We start from the raw sequence: 24,377 nt of genomic DNA, 5'->3' as shown, positions 1-24,377 counted from the left end.
AGGTTACCCCTACCTATCCTATCTAGAATTCAACTATTGAACATTTCACCGGGTTAATCTTTTAATTTTCATTAATGTGGGGGATTGTTGGAATTTTTAAACTAATTCTATAAATTCCATTAATGAATGGAAATTAGAATGTGGGTAATAAAATTAAATCAAATTCACATGAAATTCAAACGTGAATTAAAGGGTGAAATTTGATCCAAATGTTTGAATTAATTAATCAAAATGCATTGATGGCCAGTTAACAAAATGTTGTTAATTTGTAGAGTAACTTACATGAGTTTGTTACTATTATTAATTGTTATGATAATTTAATATTATTATTAACAAATTAAAAAAATTATGTAACGTGAGTATTGCAAAATAAATGTCTTCATTAATTTAGGCAAACAATTACCCTTCATCAAGAAGAAATATTAAGGCAAATGAAGAGGCAATCAATGTCAACCGTTAGATCAATTGATGATTTAATTAACAGTTTATTATTTCAAGAATATTAATAGGCATTCTATCCCACACCATTCGATACACACAAAACCACACCTTTTCATCCTTGATTAATTTCTTACTCTAGATTCCCAAAAGCTTTCTTCTTGTTTTGTGAGTGTTCTTCGAATTTTTTGCTCGATATTTTTTGTTGAAACCCGGTGATAATTCAGGTATGCTGGTCAAGTTCGATGAGTAGTATTTTAGTGCAGAATCACTACAGGATTCGTTGTACCCTGGGAGACAGCCATCTGTGATAAGCTCCAGCACAAACGGGAGACGATGGAACTGTTTTAAGGGAAATGTGCTAAGCACATGCCTCGAATCAACCATTTATTTGGTGATATTGCTCTTCATATATTTTATTTATTTCATTTATTTGTAACATCATGTGTATATATATTATTCTGTTTATTTAAAGACAAGAATACTAACAATTATTTTGTTCTCTCCGTCGTCGACACTATTTTCGAGGAATTCAAATATTGTGTCCGATAGATTCATAATGGAGGTGTCATAATTGGGTTCCTCCTCGACATAATTAAAGGATTTGTCATCGGTGACAGCGCACAAAAAAAAAGTCCAATTGGAATAATTTTTTATCAACTTTCTGGCCATGTTCTCTGTCTCTCTGTTTATTAAAATATTATTATCATGTATTTTTATTTTTTATTTAATTATTTTGTTAAATAATAATAAAATAAATTTAATGGTATATTCTACATTATATTAAATTCTATAATTCTTAATATAAAATTCCATAACATATTTTACTCGCAATATTTAAATTCAGAGTAGATTCAGTATATGTATTCATATATTAATAGTTATTTTGGGATAAATATTACCTTAATCTTTAACTAATTAGAATAATTATTATCATTATTTATTTTATTAATTAATAATAATTAGTTATAATAAATTCTTATTCTAAAATATGAATTCTTAATTAATTATAATAATTTATTATTATTCTAAAAACTCAATTTTCTTAATTAGGGTCAACTTTATTTGATCCTTAATTAATTATAATAATAATTAATTATTCTTCTATAAGCTCAATTTCCTAAATCAATGGGATCAACTTTCTTATAAATTTGATCAAAAATATAATTATTAGAATTATTGAATTCTTAAGTTTATAAATAATTTTAAATATATATAACAAACTTGTAAGTCAAACATTTAACCAATTTATATTTTAAATTCAACACAAAATTAGATACTATATAAGTTCAACTTTTAACTAAAATATATATATATATAATTATAATGTTTAATTTGAATTTGCTTGATTTGTCTGGTCGAGGGTTGTAATTAATTTGGATATATATGTGAGAGTAAATAGATACTTGGGTCGGATCGTGGGTTGACACGCCCAAAAACTTGAAATGGTAACAAATAAAATTAAAAATACTATGTATGTTTCGAACTTGCAATCTACAAATATTTAACCAACTAGGCTAATAAAAACTTTATATTTTAAATTTAACACAAAATTTGATGAACGCGTGACATTCCTAACAATATAAGTTTAACTTTTTAACTAATCAATCTCTCTATATATATAATAATGCTTAATTTGAATTTGTTTGATTTGTTGGATCGAGAGATATGGTTAATTTGGACATATATGTGAGAATAAATGAATACTTGAGTCGGATCGTGGTTTGACCCGCCCATAAACTTGAAACGGTTAAAAATAAAATTAAATATACTATATGCATGTTTTGAACTTGCAACCTAACAAAAACAAGTACAAACATTTAAGAAACTAAGCTAATAAGACTTTATATTTTAAATTCAGCACAAAATTTGATGAACGCATGAAATTCCTAATAATATAAGTTAAACTTTTTAACTAACTAATATATATATATATATAATAATGCTTAATTTGAATTTGTTTAGTTGTCGTGTCGAGAACTGTGGTTAATTTGGATATATATATATGTGTGTGAGAGTAAATAGATACTTGGGTCGGATCATGGGTTAACCCACCCATAAACTTGAAATGGATAAAAATAAAATTAAAAATGCTATAGGTATGTTTCGAACTTGCAACCTAACAAAAAAAGTACAAACTTTTAATCAAGTGTGATTAAGATGTGAACGAGAGATAAGAGACTGGTAATAAATAAGAGTAGTTAAAAAATATGAATCAAATATTTGATTGACCAAAGTGTGAGGTCACGAGGTTAAATGTCGATTGAGATTGGTGGTTGATTTTCCTAGGGATAAGAGACGTGTGAAAGTGTGATTGAGAAGTGGTTTATTGTGGGATAAGAGATTGGTAACAAATGATCGTAAGGTCAAGAGATTACAGGTCGATTGAGATTGGTGGTTGGTTTTTTTAAAAGAGATAAGAAGTGTGTGCAAGTTTGATTGAGATTAGTGGTTGGTTTGTTAAGGGATAAAATATGTGAGAGTGTGTTTGAGATTGGTGGTTGGTTTTCCGATGGATAAGAGGCGGGTGAAAATGATATTGAGATTGGTGGTTGGTTTGTCGATGGATAAAAGGCGTGTGAAAATATGATTGAGATTGGTGGTTAGTTTACTAAGGGATAGAGGCATGTGAAAGTGCGATTGATATTAATGGTTGGTTTGTTGAGGGATAAGAGGTTGGTAATATTTGTTTACCGAGGGATAAGGGACTTATGAAAGTGTGATGGGATGTGGTTCCCAAGGGATAAGAGATCAGTAATAAAGGATAATGAGGTCGCGAGATTATAGGTCGATTTAGATTGGTAGTTGATTTGTCAAGGGATAAGAGGCGTGTGAGAGTATGATTTAGAATCGTGGTTGGTTTGTCGAGATATAAGAGGTCAGTAATATTATGATTGGTGGTTGGTTTTCTAAGGGATAAAGAGGTCGCTAACAAAATATTATAAAGTCACGAGATTAGAGGTCGATTGGGATCATTGGTTAGTTTGTCGAGGGAGTAAAGTCATATAAGTATGAAAGTGTGAGGTTACAAGATGAGAGGTCGATTGAGATTGATAACTATTTTATCGATGAATATGAGGCCGATAATATTAGAATTGGTGTTTAGTTTACCGAGGGATAAGATGTCGATTCAGGTTTGTGGTTGGTTGATTTTCCAAGTGATAAGAGAGGTGTGTGAAAGTGTGATTGGGATTGGTAGTTAGATTGACGAGAGATAAGAGGTATATGAAAGTAATGAATCATGATATGAGTGGTCAATTAGAGTTAGTTGTTGATTTGTTGAGAAATAAGAGACCGATATCAAAGGATCATAAGGTCACGAGATTAGATGTCAATTGTGATTAATAGTTGGTTTGTCGAGGGATTAGAAGCATGTGAAAGTATGAGGTCATGAGATGAGAGGTCGATGAGATTAGTGGCTGGTTTGTCAAGGAATAACAGGCCAATAAGATTTAGATTGGTGGTTGGTTTACTAGGGATAAGAGACCGGTAAGAAAAGATTGTAAGATTATAATATTAGAGTTCGATTATGATGGTGGTTAAGCATATATGTGAATTAGATGTTGATTGACCAAAGTGTGAGGTCACGGTATTAAAGATCAATTGTGATTGGTGGTTGATTTGATGAGAGATAAAAGACATCTAAAAGTGTGAGGCCACGGGATGGAGAGGTCAATTGAGATTTGATGGTTGGTTTGGCGAGGGATAAGAGATGTGTGAAAGTTTATGAGGTCACAATACTAGTAGTTATAGTTGTCCATTGAGAAAAATAATATTAGTGGTTAAATGTGTGACTGATATGGTTGGTTGATCGAAGTGTGAAAGTGAGGTCACTAGATAAGAGTCAATTGAATTGGTGGATGGTTTGCTGAAGTGAAGGTAAAGAGGTCACGATAATGATATAAGATGGTTGAGGTACAAAATACTTTATGTGAGGTCACGAGATTAGTAATGGATGTTCATTGTAAAACAACAAATATTGGTGGTTAAATATATGAATGAATTTGTTGGTTTATCGAAGAAATGAGGGAAAAGAGGCTTGTGATATGATGAGATGATTGGTTTGCCAAAAGTTATGGTAAAAGATGTTGGTACTATTGAGATGGTTGAGTGAACAAATTATGTCATGATATTAGTAATATGAGAGGTTTTTTTTAGAAATGGCTTACGTCATTAATTAAAAAGACCCGAAGATGGAAAAGGAGTACAAGAGCTGAAATTGAGCTTACAACAGTTTGCTCAAAATCAACACACGATGGCCATAAGGAATCCACGGTTGGCCTAAGAAACGCACACGGAAATGAAATCATAGTACAAAAGTGAATAAGGAATGAAATTAATAATCAATCAACTAAAAAGGATGATAGGGGTTGATTTCCTCGGACTCGTCTCTCTTGTCTTTGCCCTTGTTCTTTCTTTCCTTCTTTCTTGTTACCCTTATGTCTTTTTGGGATATATTTCCGGATAGAGTTCCGGCTTCTTTGTCTTCTCTAGCTTCTCTTGTCACTTTTTTTCTTTCGGGCTTGAGTTTGGAGTTGAGCGTATGAGTTGTTTTCCTTAAGGTGGTTTCTTTAACAACGTTGCGGCTTTCTTTGGTTTTGGAGCTCATGGTTTTTAAGATGTTTTGGCTTTCGCTATCATCCACGTTGACGTTGGGCTTTTTGAACCTAATTAGTGGGGAAAGGGCCTCGGTTTAAGCTTAGTGGGATCGGAATCAGTTTGGTTCTCGTTCACGTGTTCGTTGTGGTTTTCATTTGCTTTATGGATTTTGATATAAGATTTTTTAACCACCTTGAGATTCTCTTGTTCGGGGGTGGTCACGGGTTTTTTTGCTTTTCCCCATCCTCTTTTTCCGGTTGCTTGTACATGACCTCAATGACAGCCATGTTTCCATTCTGGCATCTTAACTCAAATTTTTCCGGTTTTGTGCTCGTTGAATCGATCTCAATGAAAACGCGAGCAAACATGACTCGTTCAAATGAGTCAAAGTTGGGATCGAGCATAAGCGGCTTTCCAATGAGTCCGGTGAGGTAGGAAAGTGCTTTGGCATTACAAAGGTGTGGTGGAATATTTCTTAGTCTCACCCACACTTGTTCAGATTGTGGCGATTTGCTATTGATGTCGATTTCTTCATTCCATTTGGCAAGCTTGAAACATAAGTTGAACATGAAAGTGAAATCTAAGTCAGCAATAGTTTGGGCTTCGGTCTCCGTGCTAAAAATGAGGAAGAAATAGCCAAAGTCGTTGACTTTGACTTTTTTTAAGTCCCTTTTCGCTCTATTGTCGGAAAAGGGCGGCCTTCATTGCTCGGAATGGGGCCTTGTGGGTGTCCATGAAGTGACCGACGACAACTCGCTTCCAAACGTTGACGCATTCCTCTTCAATTTCTAGGGAGAGTTCGATTTGGAGCGGGTGTTCGAGCATTTTAATTTTTTAGGTAAGAAATGCTATTATTGGTTAACCGATAAATGAGAGTAAAATGTTGAAGAAGAAGATGTCGGTGTTGATGAGAAAAAAGTTATATGATTGTCTTCTTATCAAATTTGTTATCCTTTTTTATGAATAATGAAAACAACGAATAATGAGAGGAGGAAGACGTTTACTAGGCTATCCTAACCATTGAAGCTCCCTCATATTCAGACCATATATGTTAACGACGAAGAGGATAATGAAAGCGATGAAAATTTTGATGATGATGACAAACATAAAGAAGTGAGTATTGTTTATTTCAATTTTGTAACTATAATTTTTATTTATCCTTGCAACGGAAAGACATTATGCTAGTTAATTTAATAACTTGACATATTCTTATCGTCTATTAATTTGACAAATTCTTTAAAAAAATGGTTCATCTTCTTCATGCAACAACAAATCCGTTTAGATATATGATGTGTTACTTATATTCATCCAGAATTTCTGAACAACATATACATCAAATTGTATTCTCGTTTCTAGTTCAATAATCCAATAAATTATTATTTGTTCTATCCGAATTAGATAAAGAACATATATAAATGTTTGTTCATATTTTTAAAAAAAATATAAACTTAAATCTCAATAGATCAACATAAAGAAAACTTTGATACCACTTATTATAATTACTTTTAGTCTAAATCTTTAATCATTAAGTCTATAATCTTTACTCTATGTCGATAAATTGAGATAAATTGTAATTGCGAAAACATACATTAATCTTTAATGAAGAACGGTTCATTAAGTTGTTCTTCGGATCTTCACTTAATCTTGGATCTTCTAGTTTTGGATCTGGACTTGGATCGGTAATGAATGATGTGTGTGGGGTTTAGGTCTTTGAACCCTCTATCGATAGCCTTGAGTGTTCTTGAGAGATGAACAGATATTTACCTTTTGTTTAATGAGTTTAACATAATAGGTAGGTTATCTATGTGGATTGGGGACCTAGCTCAAATATACACATTTATTAATCGACCCATCAACGAAATAGTAAATGGTATTTATGCTTCACATAAATATATCCCCATATTTATTATAGATGTATAAATAAGTCCATAACTTTTATATTTAAATATATCATATTAATTGGGATTTAATCTTTATATGATACCAACTAATACACAATTACTAAATAATATATGTACAAAAATGTTTTACCACTTTCGATAGATTGTCTAACTCCATTTCCAATTATTTTATTATTATATAAAACTCACTAATTTAATTAGTTGAGCCAACATAGTGACTCAGTCTTTTCACTGGATTGATGATCGGGTCGGGTTTTAAAACTATGATATATGTAACACACTTAAAATTTAAAAAAAAAATATATATATATATATAACTTATTTATAAAATTTTATAAGTATCAAATTAAACATTTCATTATTTTTTTTAATATAATTTATTTGAACTATTATTATATTAAAAGTATAAAGAAATATATAAATATTATAAAATTTAGTAGTTAATATAAGATATATATTAATGTTAAATATATTTTTGTTTAAAATTGATAAATTATTTTTTGAATATTTTTATACCTCTCTTAAAATTATATTTTATATCAATCAAAATTAAATTAATTATTAAAAATAATATTATATTTTTAAATATAATTTGGCCACCAATCAAAATCGTTCAAGGCGGATAAAAAGAGTTTCCATAAATATAAATAAATTAAGAATATAACTCATAATAATTATATTCTTTTTGTTTGGTTGAATGTCAATTTAGTAGTAAGTAAATTGTTGCCCCCATTTCAATTCTTATCATCATTTAGGTGCAAGTATAATGCAAGTTTGAAAGAATAAGGTCGATTTTATGGAGGTGCAGCAACCCTAATGTCGTTCTAAGACACTAGTGGAATCCTAAAATTCTCAAGTAGACCTTTGTTTGAAAATAAACCGATATTAACTAAGAGACCATATAGAGAGAGTTGGAGTAACATAACCGATAACATCAAAATAACTAGATAAAAATCTATATATTAAATAATATAACAAATTTGTAATATTTAAAATTTAATAAATAAATTCTAACTATTTTATATTTTTTTTCATGTTAGACCTTAAATATTAACAATAATAACTATAAAAATTTGAAAAGGAGAAGATAAACATTATGAACAATTTATATTATTTATCCGAAATGAACTTAACAATTAAAACCAAATCCTAACAAATCTGATGACAAGGGGTGAGATCCATATTCACTTTATTCTTATATTAACCAAATCAATTTATTCAAATATTAATGTTTAACAATTTAAACTAAACAGAAGCCAAATATTGAAGATATGTATTAATTTATATGAACGGTGGTTAAAAAGATTAGTATTGATAATATTTTTCTTTTTAAATTAGACTGCTTTTACTTTATTTTATTTATTTAGGACATTAAAGTGCTTTTTTAATTTTTTATTTTATATTTTTACTAGAAAAGTGCTTTTACTATGTATTCATAAATATTAAATATTTAAATATAAGTAATTTAATGATGTAAAAAAAAATTAAGGTGAGATTAAATAAATAACTTTTTTTATTTATTTTAATTTTTTTTATAAAATAAGTAAATTAAGGTAAATTTTACCATTTTTTTAATAATTAAATAAACAAAATATTGAAATATATTGAAAATTTTTTTAAAAAAAAATTAAGGGTAAAGTCACATTTTAACCGAAAAAAAAATTTCTGGGTGGGTTGAATCCCTGTCGTCACTGATATAAAATAGTGTCAGTAACGACTCTCCTTAAGCATTATTATATATTAGAGATCGAGTATTATTATATATATATATATTATATTTGTATGAATGTCGCGCATTATTCAAATTTTGTGTAGAATTTTTAAAATATAAAGTTTTATTAGTATTATTAGTTAAAATTACTCGTTTTGTTATGTTGCAAGTTAAAACATTGCATATAGTATTTTTATTTTTAATCGTTTCAAATTTATGGGCGGGTCAGCCCACGATCCGACTCAAGTATTTATTTACTCTTACATATATATCCAAATTAATTACAACTCTCGATCCGACAAACCAAACAAATTCAAATTAAGCATTATTATATATTTATTATATTGTTAGGGATTTCCCACGTTTATCAAATTTGGTGTAAAATTTAAAATATAAAGTCTTATTAGCTTAATTCTTTAAAGGGTTTTACTATTTTTATTAGGTTCGAAACATATATATAACATTCACTAGTAAAAAAAGCTCAATAACAACGGTAGAGGTCGTCGGTATAGGAATATAAATATCGCTATAAATAATTTGGAACGACGTAAAAGCAGTCGTTAGTCGTCGGCATTGCTCTTATCGTTATTGCCCAAAAATGCATACACCGACCATTTTAGTACCGACACCATAAAGCCCTCTATGCCGACAACTTTCACCGTTGCCATAGAATAATCTATAACGACCACTCTAACCGTCGTCATAGAGGACTCTATGACAATCACTCTTACCATCGCCATATAATACTTTATAACGACCACTCTAACGGTCGCCATAGAAGTTTGCCATATAATACTTTATAACGACCACTCTAACCGTCGCCATAGAGGTCTCTATGACGACCACTCTTACCGTCGCCATAGAGGACTCTATGACGATCACTCTACCGTTGCCATAAAATGTTATATGATGAACCAAACAAATTAAATAATATTTTTAAAACATAAAATATTTAATTTCAAGGTTTTAATAAACCATTTCTTGACTTACCATTGAATAGGTCACAACTATTTCCTCACTGAAAAAGAAAATCAAAATTCTTTATAATTTTAACTAAATGATAAATTTCAAGTGAGAAAGTTGGAGAAAATTCAGCATCTCCACTTCACTACTTCTTAAGACTTATTAACACCATAGACAATGCTAGTAGCTAATACACGAACATTCTCCACTACTTCTTAAGGCTTATTAACCGTCGTCTTTATATTAATTAACACATTTGTAATCATCGTCCAAACTTACATAACAATTAAGTATTATATCATATACATGTCAAATGAAATTTGATTTAAAATCAAGTGCCAAATTTCATTCTTACTAGTGATGTTGGAGTGTCAAGTGGAAAGAGCTTTAACCCGGTATCCTGGCTAAAAGAAAAAACCATCATTATTAAATCAAATTTCACAAATCTCAATGAAAACCAATAGCATTAGTCATTAGTACCAATCCTTACCACTATAGCACGAATCCTTTGTAAAAATAGTAAAATGTTCCAACTAGAACAATCTGTTATGATTGATTAATTTAATAATGACAAAATATAAAATTTATTCTCAAAGAAAAACTCATATAAGACATACATAAATAACATGGAATACATTATCAGGGCAATTGTGGAAGAACTTGATCATAACTCCAACGGTAGAGATGGTCTTAAAGACGCAGTTGAAGAAGGAAGATAACAATCATGAAATCTGCAATAATAGATTATATATACTACATACATCTTTGGTTTTAGGTATCGATGGTATACATTTTCTGCAATAAAATATCTTGATTTATATAACTACAAGTACAACATTCAATTAGAAGAGATATTGACTCTTTTGGATGTTCAGTAAATTTTAACATATTCCTCTACTAAACTGTATCATTAGGGGTATATTTATCTGTCACCATGATGAGATTTTTAACCAAGATACAATACTTCTTAATCAACTTAAGACAAAGTTAAACCGAAGATGGTAAAGAGAACATCAGATTCATGATTTTGTTTTGAAGAAAGACAAGAGCGGGTTTCAGAAGGATGGAGGAAAAGAAATCCCAAGATCTTACCAATTCAACAACTCAAGGCCTCCGTTATTTGTTCGGTTGGACGTCTCTACCTTAAGAAAGAAAGCATATAATTAATTTAAGATGAAAAAACACTAAAATTCAACCGATTGGAGGAAGAAATGATCGTAGAGTAATAATCACAACAAAAAGAAGCCATTATGATTAACATCATGAATCATATCATGGTCTATTAAAGCTTGATATATATGTCAAGTGAAGTAACGATCAAAACAAAAATCAAGATAACTAAACCTTGTAAACTCGAAACTAGTTAAGTCCTCCATTGTCTTGGATCGTGATCAGCATCACGGGTTCTTTTAGCAAGATCTTCTTTTACAATTTTAATAACATATTTTTCTGATTGAGAAAATGATTCCAGTAGTTGGTTCTGTAATCTGATTAGTAGTAATATAGAAATTCCAATGAATAAAAACAATATTTACAAATCATCCAATAAATATTGTTACCATCTTCTCATCGTAGTTGTCCTCATTATCCAAAATGTATTCAATCTTCTTTTTATCTTTGCTTACTTTCTTAACTTAATTGTATATAATAACATCAACAAGATATAGTTACCGAAATTGGTTGGTTGATTTGGGAGTGATTTATAACTTTATCGGATAGTTTTACTCTCTTGGAACGGCATGGAGAAGATGAATCATCATCATCTACCATTAGAGAAAAACGTCAATGAAAATTAACTATGTGTGTTTGAGAAGCGGTCATTTACCATCACTCTCTAGGTTGTCCTCTAATCATGTACCTTGAAATCAATCATGCTTACCACAATACGAATAGTTATAGATACTATATATATCTGCAAGATTAGAAACAAACTCAAAATCAGTCAGGGTGCTAGAGAAGAAGAGTCGTACTGAACTGTATAATTTTTAATCCTTTGAAAAATAGCACGGCTAGTCAAAACAGCACTAACAATAACATTTAGGCCTAACTCGGTTAATACGATATCTGTAACTCCCCTTGCAGCGTCTGTAGCATCTGAAACTGCTATTCCAATATCAGGTTTCTTCAGAGCAGGTGTATGTAGTGTTTCCTGCCATTCTCACTATGTGTTTATTCTCTTGAAGAATCTTCATAATCTCGTACTTGTGTTCTATCTGCACAACAAGATATAAATAATTAGAAACCATTCAAAGCCCATCTGCTTTCTCTATGAGTTTATCTACTTGAATAACTTCATTGTCATTTGTGTGACGGCCCAACAATGAGGAAGATGGGTACATATTTGTTCCCATGCCAAGTCTTCAGCCTGTCTCCTTTGCGATTGCCAACAGATCACCTATCTAGCACATACAAAAAAATTAATTTACTCCCTTCCATTTGTCTTCTAATTTAACAGATGTTGTTTCAATTGCAGGCACCATAAGAAATAATTTTAGATACAATTTCACAAGAAATGAAAAAGATGAATCATTGTCAGTGATCATTTTGACATTAATACCAAGGTTAAGTGATTTATGGATAGTCCCACAAAATCTCCAAGGACCTTCAGGGCTGTCCTTAGATTTCTCAAGAACTTCCTGAAAAGAAATTATAGCAGATACGGTGCTAATTAGCATGCTAATTAAAAAAAGATGAAAAAACATATATATATTTCTGAATTTACTACCTGAATAGCAACGACAAGAAACCGCAAACCTCTCTTAGCATACTTTTCAATAATGGCATGCACTTTTTCAGCAATAACCTGCAATAAATAAGAAAACATGTCCTCTTTGTGTTAGTTACATAAACTCAGTTTCTTCCAAAATTTTAGAACCAAGGCTGAATTTCCATCACCTGCTTACAGGCTTTTCTTCGAGTTTTTTAGGGACAAAGATCTTCAATTGAGCTTCTGCTTCTTCAGATGAAAGCCCTACTGGTGATGTTCTCAGCTGTTCAAATACTTCATCCAATGGTAACTGCTCTTGTTGAACCAAATCAGCTGACAATGTTAATTATCACATTTATATTATCACTTTTGTTTGTCCCGGACTTGTCAATCATTTTACAAGGTCAATCCCATCACGGTTAAAACTCTCAGGATCCAACAATGGCTTCTCCATCTCCATAGCCATCCTATTAGTCCCGCAAACTATGTAGTTATATTGTCAAGCTTTTCTCATCACAAATTAATAACAGGGAACACGATCTATTAATCATGATTACCAAATGACCAAATTACGTTCATTACTCGAAATGTTAACTACATTAAACAATGCCAGTTCAAAACTAAACGTAAAGAACAAGATATGAAACCTGGAAACGTGAGTTAGCAGTCGTCACTTACTCAAGTGTGAGAAAGGATCCGAACGGATGAATGGAGAGTTACAGGAGTCAAATCCTAGCATTCATGGAGATGAGGACGAGTAATTTGAGGTTTATCCAGTGGAAAGGAATAAATATATAAGAAAGGAAGAGTGTAAGAGTGAGGGTTTACATGGCGACGATACAGATGACGATGATGATTAGGCTGTTGATTAGGAATCTGGAAATGACCTAATTGACGAATCAAAGTTCTTAAACTCTCCATCTTCTTCGGAGGAGGGAAAACTGAACGTGGAAGCGGAAACGGAAATAGCTAAGGCTGAAAGAGGACATATATTCATTGTTTACGACCGGACGAAAAATGATAGAGAGCGCGACTTGAGACAGCGACTGGGAGAGCGATGTCTATGTGGTTGACAAGTAGAATATTCTCTCCTATTATTAATTATTTTCTCTTTCCTATTATTAATTATTTTCTCTCTCTTTTTATTAAATAATTTCTATCCTATAAAATAAAAAAATAAAAAATTAAAAAAAAAAGTAAAAAGAGGCCATAAAAAATAAATAAAAAATATTTGATAAATAAATGAATTGAAAAGTCATAAAAATAAAAGAGATAAATTCATAATTCAACTAATCAATGATATTAATTAGGGTTTAGAATTTAGTATTTAGGGTTTAGAGTTTAGGGTTTAAGATTTAGAGTTTATGATTTAAAGTTTAGGGTTTAGAGTTTAGGGTTTAAGGTTTAGGGTTTAGAATTTATTTAAACATATTATTAAAATATTTAACGTGAGAGTTTATTGTAAATTATTGAGTTATTTTAACCATTAAATAATAAATATCAAATAAATAAATTATTGAGTTATTTTAACCATTAAATAATAAATATCAAATAAATGAGTAAAATAATAATCGTGAGAATATGGATAAATGAGATAAATTAATTTGTAGAAATAGAGAGATAAATTATTTAATAAGAGGAGAGAATATTCTACAAACTTGTTTTAATTATTATTATATTTTTATTTATTTATTAATTCCACATGTCGCCTCACCATCGCTCTCCCAGTCGCTGTCTCATAGTCGCGCTCTCTATCATTCCTCCGACCGGATATGGGGAAATTTGATGAAATAGCCTTGATAATATGATAAATTTTGCAAAGGTAACCTTTTGTCATGGGTAAAAGACACTTTTACCCTTAATTAAATAAATGGGTTTAGTTATTTCCCCAACCTTTTTTTCTTTCCTCTCCTCATTTCAGTTTCTCCCCGACCCTTTCTTTCATTTCAGTTTCTCCCCCGACGATCAAAGCGAAGCAACGAAACGAAGGAAACCGATCGATCAACTCCTCGAGGCAACGCCGAAACGCCTTTATCATTTCAGGTGAGTTATGCCCGTTTTTTCGTCGTTTTCCTTGCATGAATACTGAAACGGAAGATTGGTTTAGGGTTTAAGGTTTGGTTTAAGATTTAGATGGTGGCTGAATGATTTTAGGAGGTGGCTGAATGATTTAGGGTTTAATATGCATCTATCGTAGGCGTCGTAGGCGAAAATGCATCTGTCGCAGGCGAAAATGCATCTATCGTAGACGAATATGCATTTGTCATCTGCGAATATGCATTTGTTGCCTACGAAAATTGCGCATTTGCGCCTGCAAAAATTGCGCATTTGCGCCTGCGCAAATTGCATTTGCATGTGTTGGGTTGTTGTTGAGAAAAAAAATGAGGTAAAATGTTATTGCCCTTTGTGTTTTGTAAGATAAAGTATCATTTTTTTTCTTCTTTGTTTTTTCTTCAAGGAAAGTGAACCCTGCTTCCCTGAAGAAGTACAATGATACGGAGGAGAAATGTCTAGCGGAGTATGGGGTTGACAGGTCGTCAATGGTAGATGTTTTGTGGAATTTGGAGTACGCTCTCCAGCTTGAGGAAACTTCATCGGCTCTGACAGAATCGGAAGACAACCGCACAAACCATATTCAAGAAATTGCATTGAACCCTCCACCTATGGAGGCGTTTGATAACAACAGCGCAAGTAGGGTGGAGGGTGCGAGTTATGGGGAGGTAGATGTGACGACAAATGCTATTTTCTCGCAGCTAGTAAATCCTCGTGGAAGATAAAGGTTTTTGCTTGTGAGAATTGGGTGCATTTATACTTAAAATTTGTTCTTTCTTTCTTATCCTTTGGTGATAATATAATATCTTAGTTGATCACTGAAAATCATATATATATATATAGTCTCTTCTATGTACATTGCTTAGAGAAATCTTATCAGTTGAACTAGCTCCACAAAGGTTCACAATTCATCTAATACGCCATAAGTTCAGTCATTCTACAATTGTTGCATTATGTGTTCACTCACTTCTCCTTTGGAATCAGATAAATTTGGATTTTAATCTATGATGAAAACTAGCTTGACGATAGCTGAGTCTTTGTGATAGTAAACTACTTAGTAAAACGGGACAGACACATTTTATTTTTGTTCCTACACTGGGATATTGTAAAAGGTATTAAACAAACTCGTCAAAGATGTTTAAAAGAAAAATATAATTGAAACAATATGACATGAGTAGAACACAGTAAAAGAATCTGAATGCATCTTTTTTCTTTTGGATTTATTATTGATCTTTCTTTTGTCTTCATACTCGCTACAAAAGACATAGAGGAACTTTTTTTAATATAATCATCATTTAACATAAATTAAACTTAATATGTCTCTTTTTTTTTGTAACTTACTCAAATGATATAATATATGTTTTATTTATTTGATAATTTATTTTAACAAAAATCTCAAGATTTTAATAAAGTCCAAGACAAACACAAGTTACATCCCACAACATAATTAACAAAAATAGAACAAAGTTGACATAATCCATCATCTTCCCACGACAGAATACAAACGAGATGAAGCTACTTGTCTTTCTTCTTCTCCTTGATTGACAATGAAGATGATACAGCACCAATCATGTAGGGGTCGACACTGTAAGCGTACTGTTGAATAATGGTGTATGATCAAATTAACTAGGATTCCAAGTAGCAATTTTCGTAGGCGCAATTTTCGCAGGCGCAAATGCGCAATTTTCGCATGCAACAGATGCATATTCGTAGGCGACAAATGCATATTCGTCTACAACAGATGCATTTTCGCCTGCGACGCCTACGATAGATGCATATTAAACCCTAAATCATTCAGCCACCCCTTAAAATCATTCAGCCACCATCTTAAATCTTAAACCAAATGCTGAAACCCTAAACCATTCTTCCATTTCAGCATGCATGCAATGAAAACGACGAAAAACAGGCATAACTCACCTAAAATGATGAAGGCATTCCGGCATTGCCTCGGGAGTTGATCGATTGGCTTCCTTCGTTTCATTTCGTTGCTTTACTTGGATCGTTGGGGGAGAAACTGAAATGAAAGAAAGGGAAACCAAAGGGTCGGTCGGGGGAGAAATGAAAGTGAATGAGGAGAGGGAGGAAAAGAAACGAAAATAACCCATTTTTTTAATTAAGGGTAAAAGTGTCTTTTGCCCATGACAAAAGGTTACCTTTGCAAAATTTATCATTCCTATGCTAAATTTGAAAATAACCCTATTATTAGAGTTATTTCGTCAAATTTTCCCGGACATGTGGTTGCCATTTGAGTTTAGGCCCTTCAAGTATAATTTAATTACACACGTTAGTTTATATTTTATAATTTATATATTATTTTAAATAATTTATATAATATAAATTCAATTAATTTATAACATATAAAATAATTTATTTTTTTTATTTGAATCATATAAATAAAATTATGTATATATCAAATTTTTATATATATAATTAATAAATAAACTAATTTAATTATAAGTTAAAAAATAAATAATTTTATTATATAAATTATTTACTTTTAAATAACTTTTCAATCTTAAAATGAAAATATTTGATAGTGTATTTTTGTCCAACAAAATAACTATTTGAAAACTTGTTATTGTTAACAAGGAGGCTATTTTAATTGATTTTTTTATAAATTCAATTAAATAATTTAAAATTATAAATATTTTTATTTAATTTAAATAACATTTAAAATAAGTAATAATAATATAAATAAGTTATATATAATTAGGCTAAAGATTATATACAAACCCTTTCATGATAATTTTAACAAATTAATATTAGTATTTTAATTTGACAAAATCTTATATACTTAAATATAAATACTTTCATCTATATATGTATACCGAGGGCACTAAAATCATCGGTATGGTATAGAGGTACTAATACCGACCATTTTGTATGTGGTCGGTAATAATAGCCCATATGCCAACGGTTTTTGTTCTAGTCGACATTGACATACTAAATAACGACGGTTTTGCGATGGTCGGCATATATAGTCGGTATTGAATTTTTTTTACTAGTGATTCTTAATTTTATTTTTAACCGTTTCAAGTTTATGAGCGGATCAACCCACGATCCGACCCATGTATTCATTTACTCTCACATATATATATTCAAATTAACCACAACTCTTAACCCGACAAACCAAATAAATTTAAATTAAGCATTATATATATAATAACAACTTTAAACATTTTAAATACTAGAAGAAAAAAATATTTTAACTAAATTGGTGAGAGGCTTATCTAATTCAAATGTTTTGAGTTGATATAATATTTAAAGTTAAAATGTTCTTAATTGTGGTTGTCATGATAACTTCATAATTTTAAATAAATATATTTTAACTAATAGACGTTTAATGGAATGTTTGGGTATGTTTTTACCTTTCAAGAATATAATGATTCCCTATGAACTCACGGTTTAGAGATGGTCGATTGAACTAGTGCAAAATCAACTTCAATAGAGAGGACTGCAACAACCTCCTATAAGAAACCATATAAGGCTACCATCTATACTGAAAAAGAGACTGCAACCCTCTGCACTTGAAGCTTCTTAATCTCGTATGTTAGTTGTCTTTCAATGAATGACCTGTTATGATTGAATACAACAAATTATTATTCATGTATTTGAGTTCTTTTTATTAATTTGTGATAAATAAGAAGTAATTATGCAATCTCTACTTAAAATTAATAAAAATATTTGTGTGCATAAAAAAAACTTACAAACCAAATTTAGTCAGTTATTATTATTACTAGTGAAGGTATTTATTCAAGAATTTTATACTTCTTTTATTCTTTTTTAATGGAAATAATTTTGATAAATTTTGTATATCATTTCATTATTGTATTGAACAAATTTAGAGAACAACCTTATATGGCAACGAATTTGAACAAAATGTATTAAGCACAACTTGTACCTAAAGGTTGGGCCAAAAGGCCTATGCGTTCAGGGTTGGGCCGAATTAGGCTCATGCACGTATTAATAATGGAAACCTAATATTGTATATAAATATGTGTTTGCTTATATGTATATAATGCGTTGCCTCCTCTTTTTTCTCTAGATGTACTCATTTACCAAGGGAAGACGCTCATGTCTTTAGTTTCACATGGATACGGTTAAACATATCATGGTTTTAATACTCGATCTAAGATGTGACACATCAATGAGTTGTTTTGACACATCGTCACTTCTTGAGAATCTACTAAAACTCAAGAACGTATATTGAAGACTAAATCAAAAGATAGAAGGTATAAAATATTGTGTGTTTTTTTATTAACTTTTAAACGATACATTATGAAAATGATAGGTCCTAATTTTAAATTTTTGATTTTTCAATATTTCTTAGGGGCCCTGGAAGATCTACATATGCCATTTGCATATGCCTAGTTTGGGAGATCATCTTCGCCTGACTGGCTCAAGCTAAGCTTACTGGTTAGTTTTAAGTTATATAAGTCATGATTAATTAGTTAAGAAAACAACTCACTTAATTTTATGATTGAATACACAGGTCATGCAGCGTAGGAAACTCCAGATTTGCTAAATACGAGGGTATATATAAAGATAAGTGTGGACATATTCAGCGAACTGAGACACCATGTATGAGATTGAGTGGAAAAAAAGAGGAGAGAAAAACTAAAATTGTATAAATATTGAAATTATTATTAATAAAAGAAGAATATATATATATATATATATATATATATTCTTCTTTTATTAATAATAATTTCAATATTTATACAATTTTAGTTTTTCTCTCCTCTTTTTTTCCACTCAATCTCATATATGGTGTCTCAGTTCGCTGAATAATATAATGTTATGTGTTGTCTATTTACATTATGGTCAAATTATAAGGTTATTAATAATAAATATATTTTAAATTAAATTTATATTTAAATATTTTTATGATTTTTTATATATATATTAATATATACTTATAAATATATATATTTTTGAATCAAACATTCAACTTATTTAACTTCTTTATACTTTTTTTTAGGTGAATAATTAAAATTTTATTTTACTTAAAAATTAATGGACTAAATTAATGATTTGATTTTTTTTATAAAATATAATTTTCTTTTTCAAAACAAATTAAAAATAAATAATTTATTATATTGTATAAAATATGTATATAGCTTAGCATTAAACTTCCATTTAATATTTAATATATGTGACATGTCAATTGAAATTTTATTTTATTTTTTAAATTAAATTTAAATACGGTTCTCTATCCATACTTAAGTCACCTAGATCTTTTAAAATATTTTAAATTAATTTTATTTAAATTTTAACTTTTTAACTAATATTTTTTATTATAAATTAAAATAATAATATAATAATATTTATAATAATGATAAATTAAAATAACAAATATTTATAAATAATTTTAAACAGGTCAAAATATAGAATTAAATATATTTTTTATAATTTGTGTATTAATTATATATATAAATAAATAAAATATTAAAATATTCTTTAGAATGCAATCTTACTTATAATTTTATTATAAAATATCTTAATAATTAGATTATGTTATATAAAAATAAAAATAAAATAATCTTTAAAAATAATAATATTTAATTTTAAAAAAAATTATTAAAAAACTAATATATTTTTTAAAATTAATATTATTCATTTTTATACACCAAAAATAAACTTATACTTATTAATTGTAATTGTATGATCTAACTAAAATCAACTCCCGACTCACCTTTCATTAATAATATTGTTACATTTTTCGACCATTTTATAGTTAACTTTTATAATTGTTTATTATTAATCTTCGAATCTTTTAAAATATCATTTTACTTATTAAATTTTTATTATAAAATATCTTATAATCTGATGAAAATAAATATTAATAATAATTAAATAAAAAATAATTAAATTTCTATTTTAAAAAATTAATATTCATTTGCATTTAAAAAATAATTGATCATTTTTTTTGTCACCCAAATTAAGTTTTAACTTACTAATTTTGTTACCTTATTTCAAACCTTCTCTAGTTGAACTCTACCCTATCTCATTACTAATTTTTAAATTATTTAAAATATTATTTTATCTATTAAATTTTTATTATAAATATATTATCATATTATGAAAAAAAAATTATTAATAATTAAATAAAAAAATAGTTAAATTTTTTATTTTAAAAAGAATTAATAAAAACTAATATTCATTTTACTTTAAAAAATGATATTTATCCCCTCTTTTAGCCTTAACGGCAATAAAAGGTGGATAATAACCCTAAGTTCTTAGGTTTGAGCCCGTTAGGCGACAAGTTTTGCATTTGGTTAAATGTTTAAGTGTGTTTCCGAGCTACATACTTAATCCATTGTCCCATTTAAAAAAATGATATTTATCATTTTTTGACCACTCAAAATAGATTTTTGTGACATCACTTCAAACATTCATCAATTAACTTCATATTACTTGTTATTTTATTTCAAAAATTTTATAATGACATTTTACCCTTGCTCATTACTAATGAGTTCTTTAATATGTTAAAGGTATTCACCCTAGCGTTAAAGTCACCCCGTATGACTACCCTCACAACCTTCTCCCTTATGTCTCTATGTTGATCACTCAGTCACTTCCTCCTTCTACCACCTTATGTCCCTATGTTGATCACTCAGTCACTTCCTTTTCCATTGTGGGCTTTGTTAGACTCAGCGGAAGTGTATGAGGTAAGTTAATTAATTTATTATTATTATAAAATATCTTACCTTTTATAAAAATAAATTAGTAATTATATGGTTAAACAAAAATGTAGTCAAATTTCTAATTTTAAAAAAAATTAATATTTCATCAAAATAAACTTCGACTTATCTTATCCTTACTTTTTACCTTCCCTAATCGATCTCTCGTATTATTAATCTTATAACTAACACTCACTCACTCAATTTGAACCATAATTCTTTCCTTTCTCAAATTCTGACTCACACGTACTATTATATCTTATATTTCAAAGATAATGTATAATTATTAAATAAAAATATAGTCAATTTTTAATTTAAAAACAACTAATATTTTACCAAAAATAAATTTCTAAAATATTAATATGACCTCGCTTTAAGTGTTTTCTAATTGATCTCTCATTAAGTTTTACTTCGAGCATTTTGTATCGATCTTACCTTTACTTTTGATATTCCTCATACGACCTCTCATATTACTAATCTCGTAACTAAAACTAAACAAAATATATTTAAAATTTTAATTTAAAATCAACTAATATTCCACCAAAATAAATTTGACTTACTAATACTAATACTTTTACCTCATTTTAAGAATTCTCTAATTGATCTTTCATTACCTCCCTTCGAGTAATTTGTATAGATATTTTTGACCTTCCCCATTTACGTAGGGAAGATATGTTATTTTATTCTTACTTTCGGCCTTTTTCATCAACTACAAATTCACACACGCATTTACGTAAGAACTCACATATGTCATCACATCAAGTATGTATTATTTTAATATTTATAAATTCGCATTAATTGAAACTCGAACTCTAGTCTCAAATATGAAATGTCTAGACTACTTGTGATTGTTAAATTTAATTTAAATTTTTATGTATATATATATATATATATAATCATTGTTAATAAATAAATAAAATATATAATGAATAAAAAAGATTAATTAATTATATAAATAATAAATATGCCAAGATGGTATAAAATTTTTTTTTTAATAATTATTTATAAATTTGAAAAAAATATTAAAGTAAAAATATTTTTAAAATCTAATATATAATTATATTAAATTAATTAAAAAATTAAAAATAATGGAATAATTTATAGAGGATATAATGAATAATAGAAAATTAATTATTTAAATAATAAATATGTAGAGAAGGTATAAAATTATTTAGAAATTTTATTTAAAGACTACGATAAAAAAAATTAAAATTTTAATATAAATTTATATTAAATTACAGAAAAAGTTAAAATGGTGAATATAATAAATATGGAGTTATGTATGTATATTATATTTAATCATTGTTAATGAATAAAAAAAAATATAGAATGAATAAAAAAATTAATTAATTGTATAAATAATAAATATGAAAGGAATGTATAAAAATAAATATTTAATAAATTATTTAGAAATTTGAATTAAAAATTAAAATAAAAATATTTTTAAAATCTAATATATAATTATATTAAATTAATTAAAATTTTTTAAAATAATAGAATAATAGATAAAGGATATAATGAATAAAAGAAAATTAATTAATTATATAAGGTATAAAATTAATTTTTTGATAAATTATTTAGAATTTTTAATTAAATACTAAGGTAAAATATTTTAAAATATAATATATAATTATCTTAAATTTAAAAAATAGTTCATAAAATAAGTATGAGGAAAAATAAAATATATATTTTAAACAAATTTAAAAAATTATTTTAAAATCAATTTAATAAATATGGAGACTAATAATATAAAAAGAGTTCTTGGTGACTCTTCATATTATTTTATTTAATATTTATAAATTTGCATCCTCTAGTTTCAAATATGAATTATGAACACTTTAACAACTAAATTACTTATTATTGTTGAATTTAATTTAAAATTTTATGTATGTATAAATATTTAATCATTGTTAATTAATAATAAATAAAATATATAATGAATAAAAGAAAATTAATTAATTATATAAATAATAAATAGGCGGAGAAGATATAAAAAATAATTTTTTAATAAATTATTTGAAAAATGAAATTAATAATTAAAGTAAAATTATTTTTTTAAATCTAATATATAATTATATTAAATTAATAAAAAAATATTAAAATAATGAAATAATAGATAAAAAGATATAATGAATAAAAGAAAATTAATTATATAAATAATAAATAGGTGAAGAATGTAAATTATTTTTGTATTGAAAGAGTAAGGTTTAATTATTTTTAAAATTTAATATATAATTATACTAAATTAAAAAAAAAGTTAAAATAAGGTGCATATAATATATAATAAATATGGAAAGTTATATATAAATGAACTAACTTTCTAATTGAGGTCGAATTACTCGAATTCGTTAAGCACGTGAATTGCGAATTTTTTTAGTAAGAACATGTCAGATTCAATTCTCACTTGAAAGCACTTTTTTTGAGTCCTAATTTCAGACATTTTGAGAATTCAATATGACAAAGAATGTGAACTGAAGTTGTAAAGGACATATTTCTCTTTTCAAAATCATCAAAATCCATTGAAAAACGAGACCCAAAAGAAATTTTAAAGTTTCAATCACGTTCTGGGCTTAATGATACCTGAAAGGGTTCAAATATCTTTTTTTGGATAATCCATTTTTAGATAATTCAAGCTTACATCTTTAGTGACATCATCTTCCACTAATAATTGAATTTCAATTAGTCGGTCAAACACCTTAGCCAGTTGATCCATGTTGACTTCTCCTTGACCCAAGTTGACTCGCTGGTTTGACTCATTTTTCAGTTTTTTCGGATTTTTATATACCTTCTACACATAATTGAAAACAACAATATTATACTCAAAATTCATATTTTTCAAAACGAAGGATATGAACGTATTACGAGTTCTGGAAACTGAGTTGTTATGAAAAACTGCATTTTGACCCATAAATGAGCTATGAAATGACCATTCGATATATTTTCTCGAACATCAATATTATACTAAAAGTTCACATTTTTTTAGGTCGATCATTTTGAAGGTAAGAAGGCACTCGTGACTTGAGTATTTTTAAAATTCAACGTTTAGACCATTGTTTTCAGATTTTTTCGAGTCAGTTTTCGAATGACATTTTTATGTTCTTGTTCTTCCGCTCCAATAAACAAGCATGAGCGATATATTAGACTAGATTATTTATTGGATACATGGTGTAAAAATGGGGTGTCTATAGGTATAAAAATATTTTTTTAATAAATTATTTAGAAATTTTATTTAAAAACTAAGGTAAAAATATTTTTTAAATCTAATATATAATTATATAGAGAGAAAATAAAATATATATTTTAAGAAAAAATAATAAATTAAT

The 24,377-nt window shown here is 28.2% G+C and overlaps 1 pseudogene; it reads right to left on the bottom strand.

The window, feature by feature from the left end:
• Positions 1-5,255: 5,255 nt before the first annotated feature.
• LOC124928819 lies at positions 5,256-12,785 on the bottom strand (annotated as a pseudogene).
• Between the last annotated feature and the right edge of the window lie 11,592 nt (positions 12,786-24,377).

This window comes from Impatiens glandulifera, chromosome 1 (assembly GCF_907164915.1).
Source record: "Impatiens glandulifera chromosome 1, dImpGla2.1, whole genome shotgun sequence".
NCBI classification, from domain to species: Eukaryota; Viridiplantae; Streptophyta; class Magnoliopsida; order Ericales; family Balsaminaceae; genus Impatiens; species Impatiens glandulifera.
This window is presented reverse-complemented; position numbering and strand designations above follow the sequence as displayed.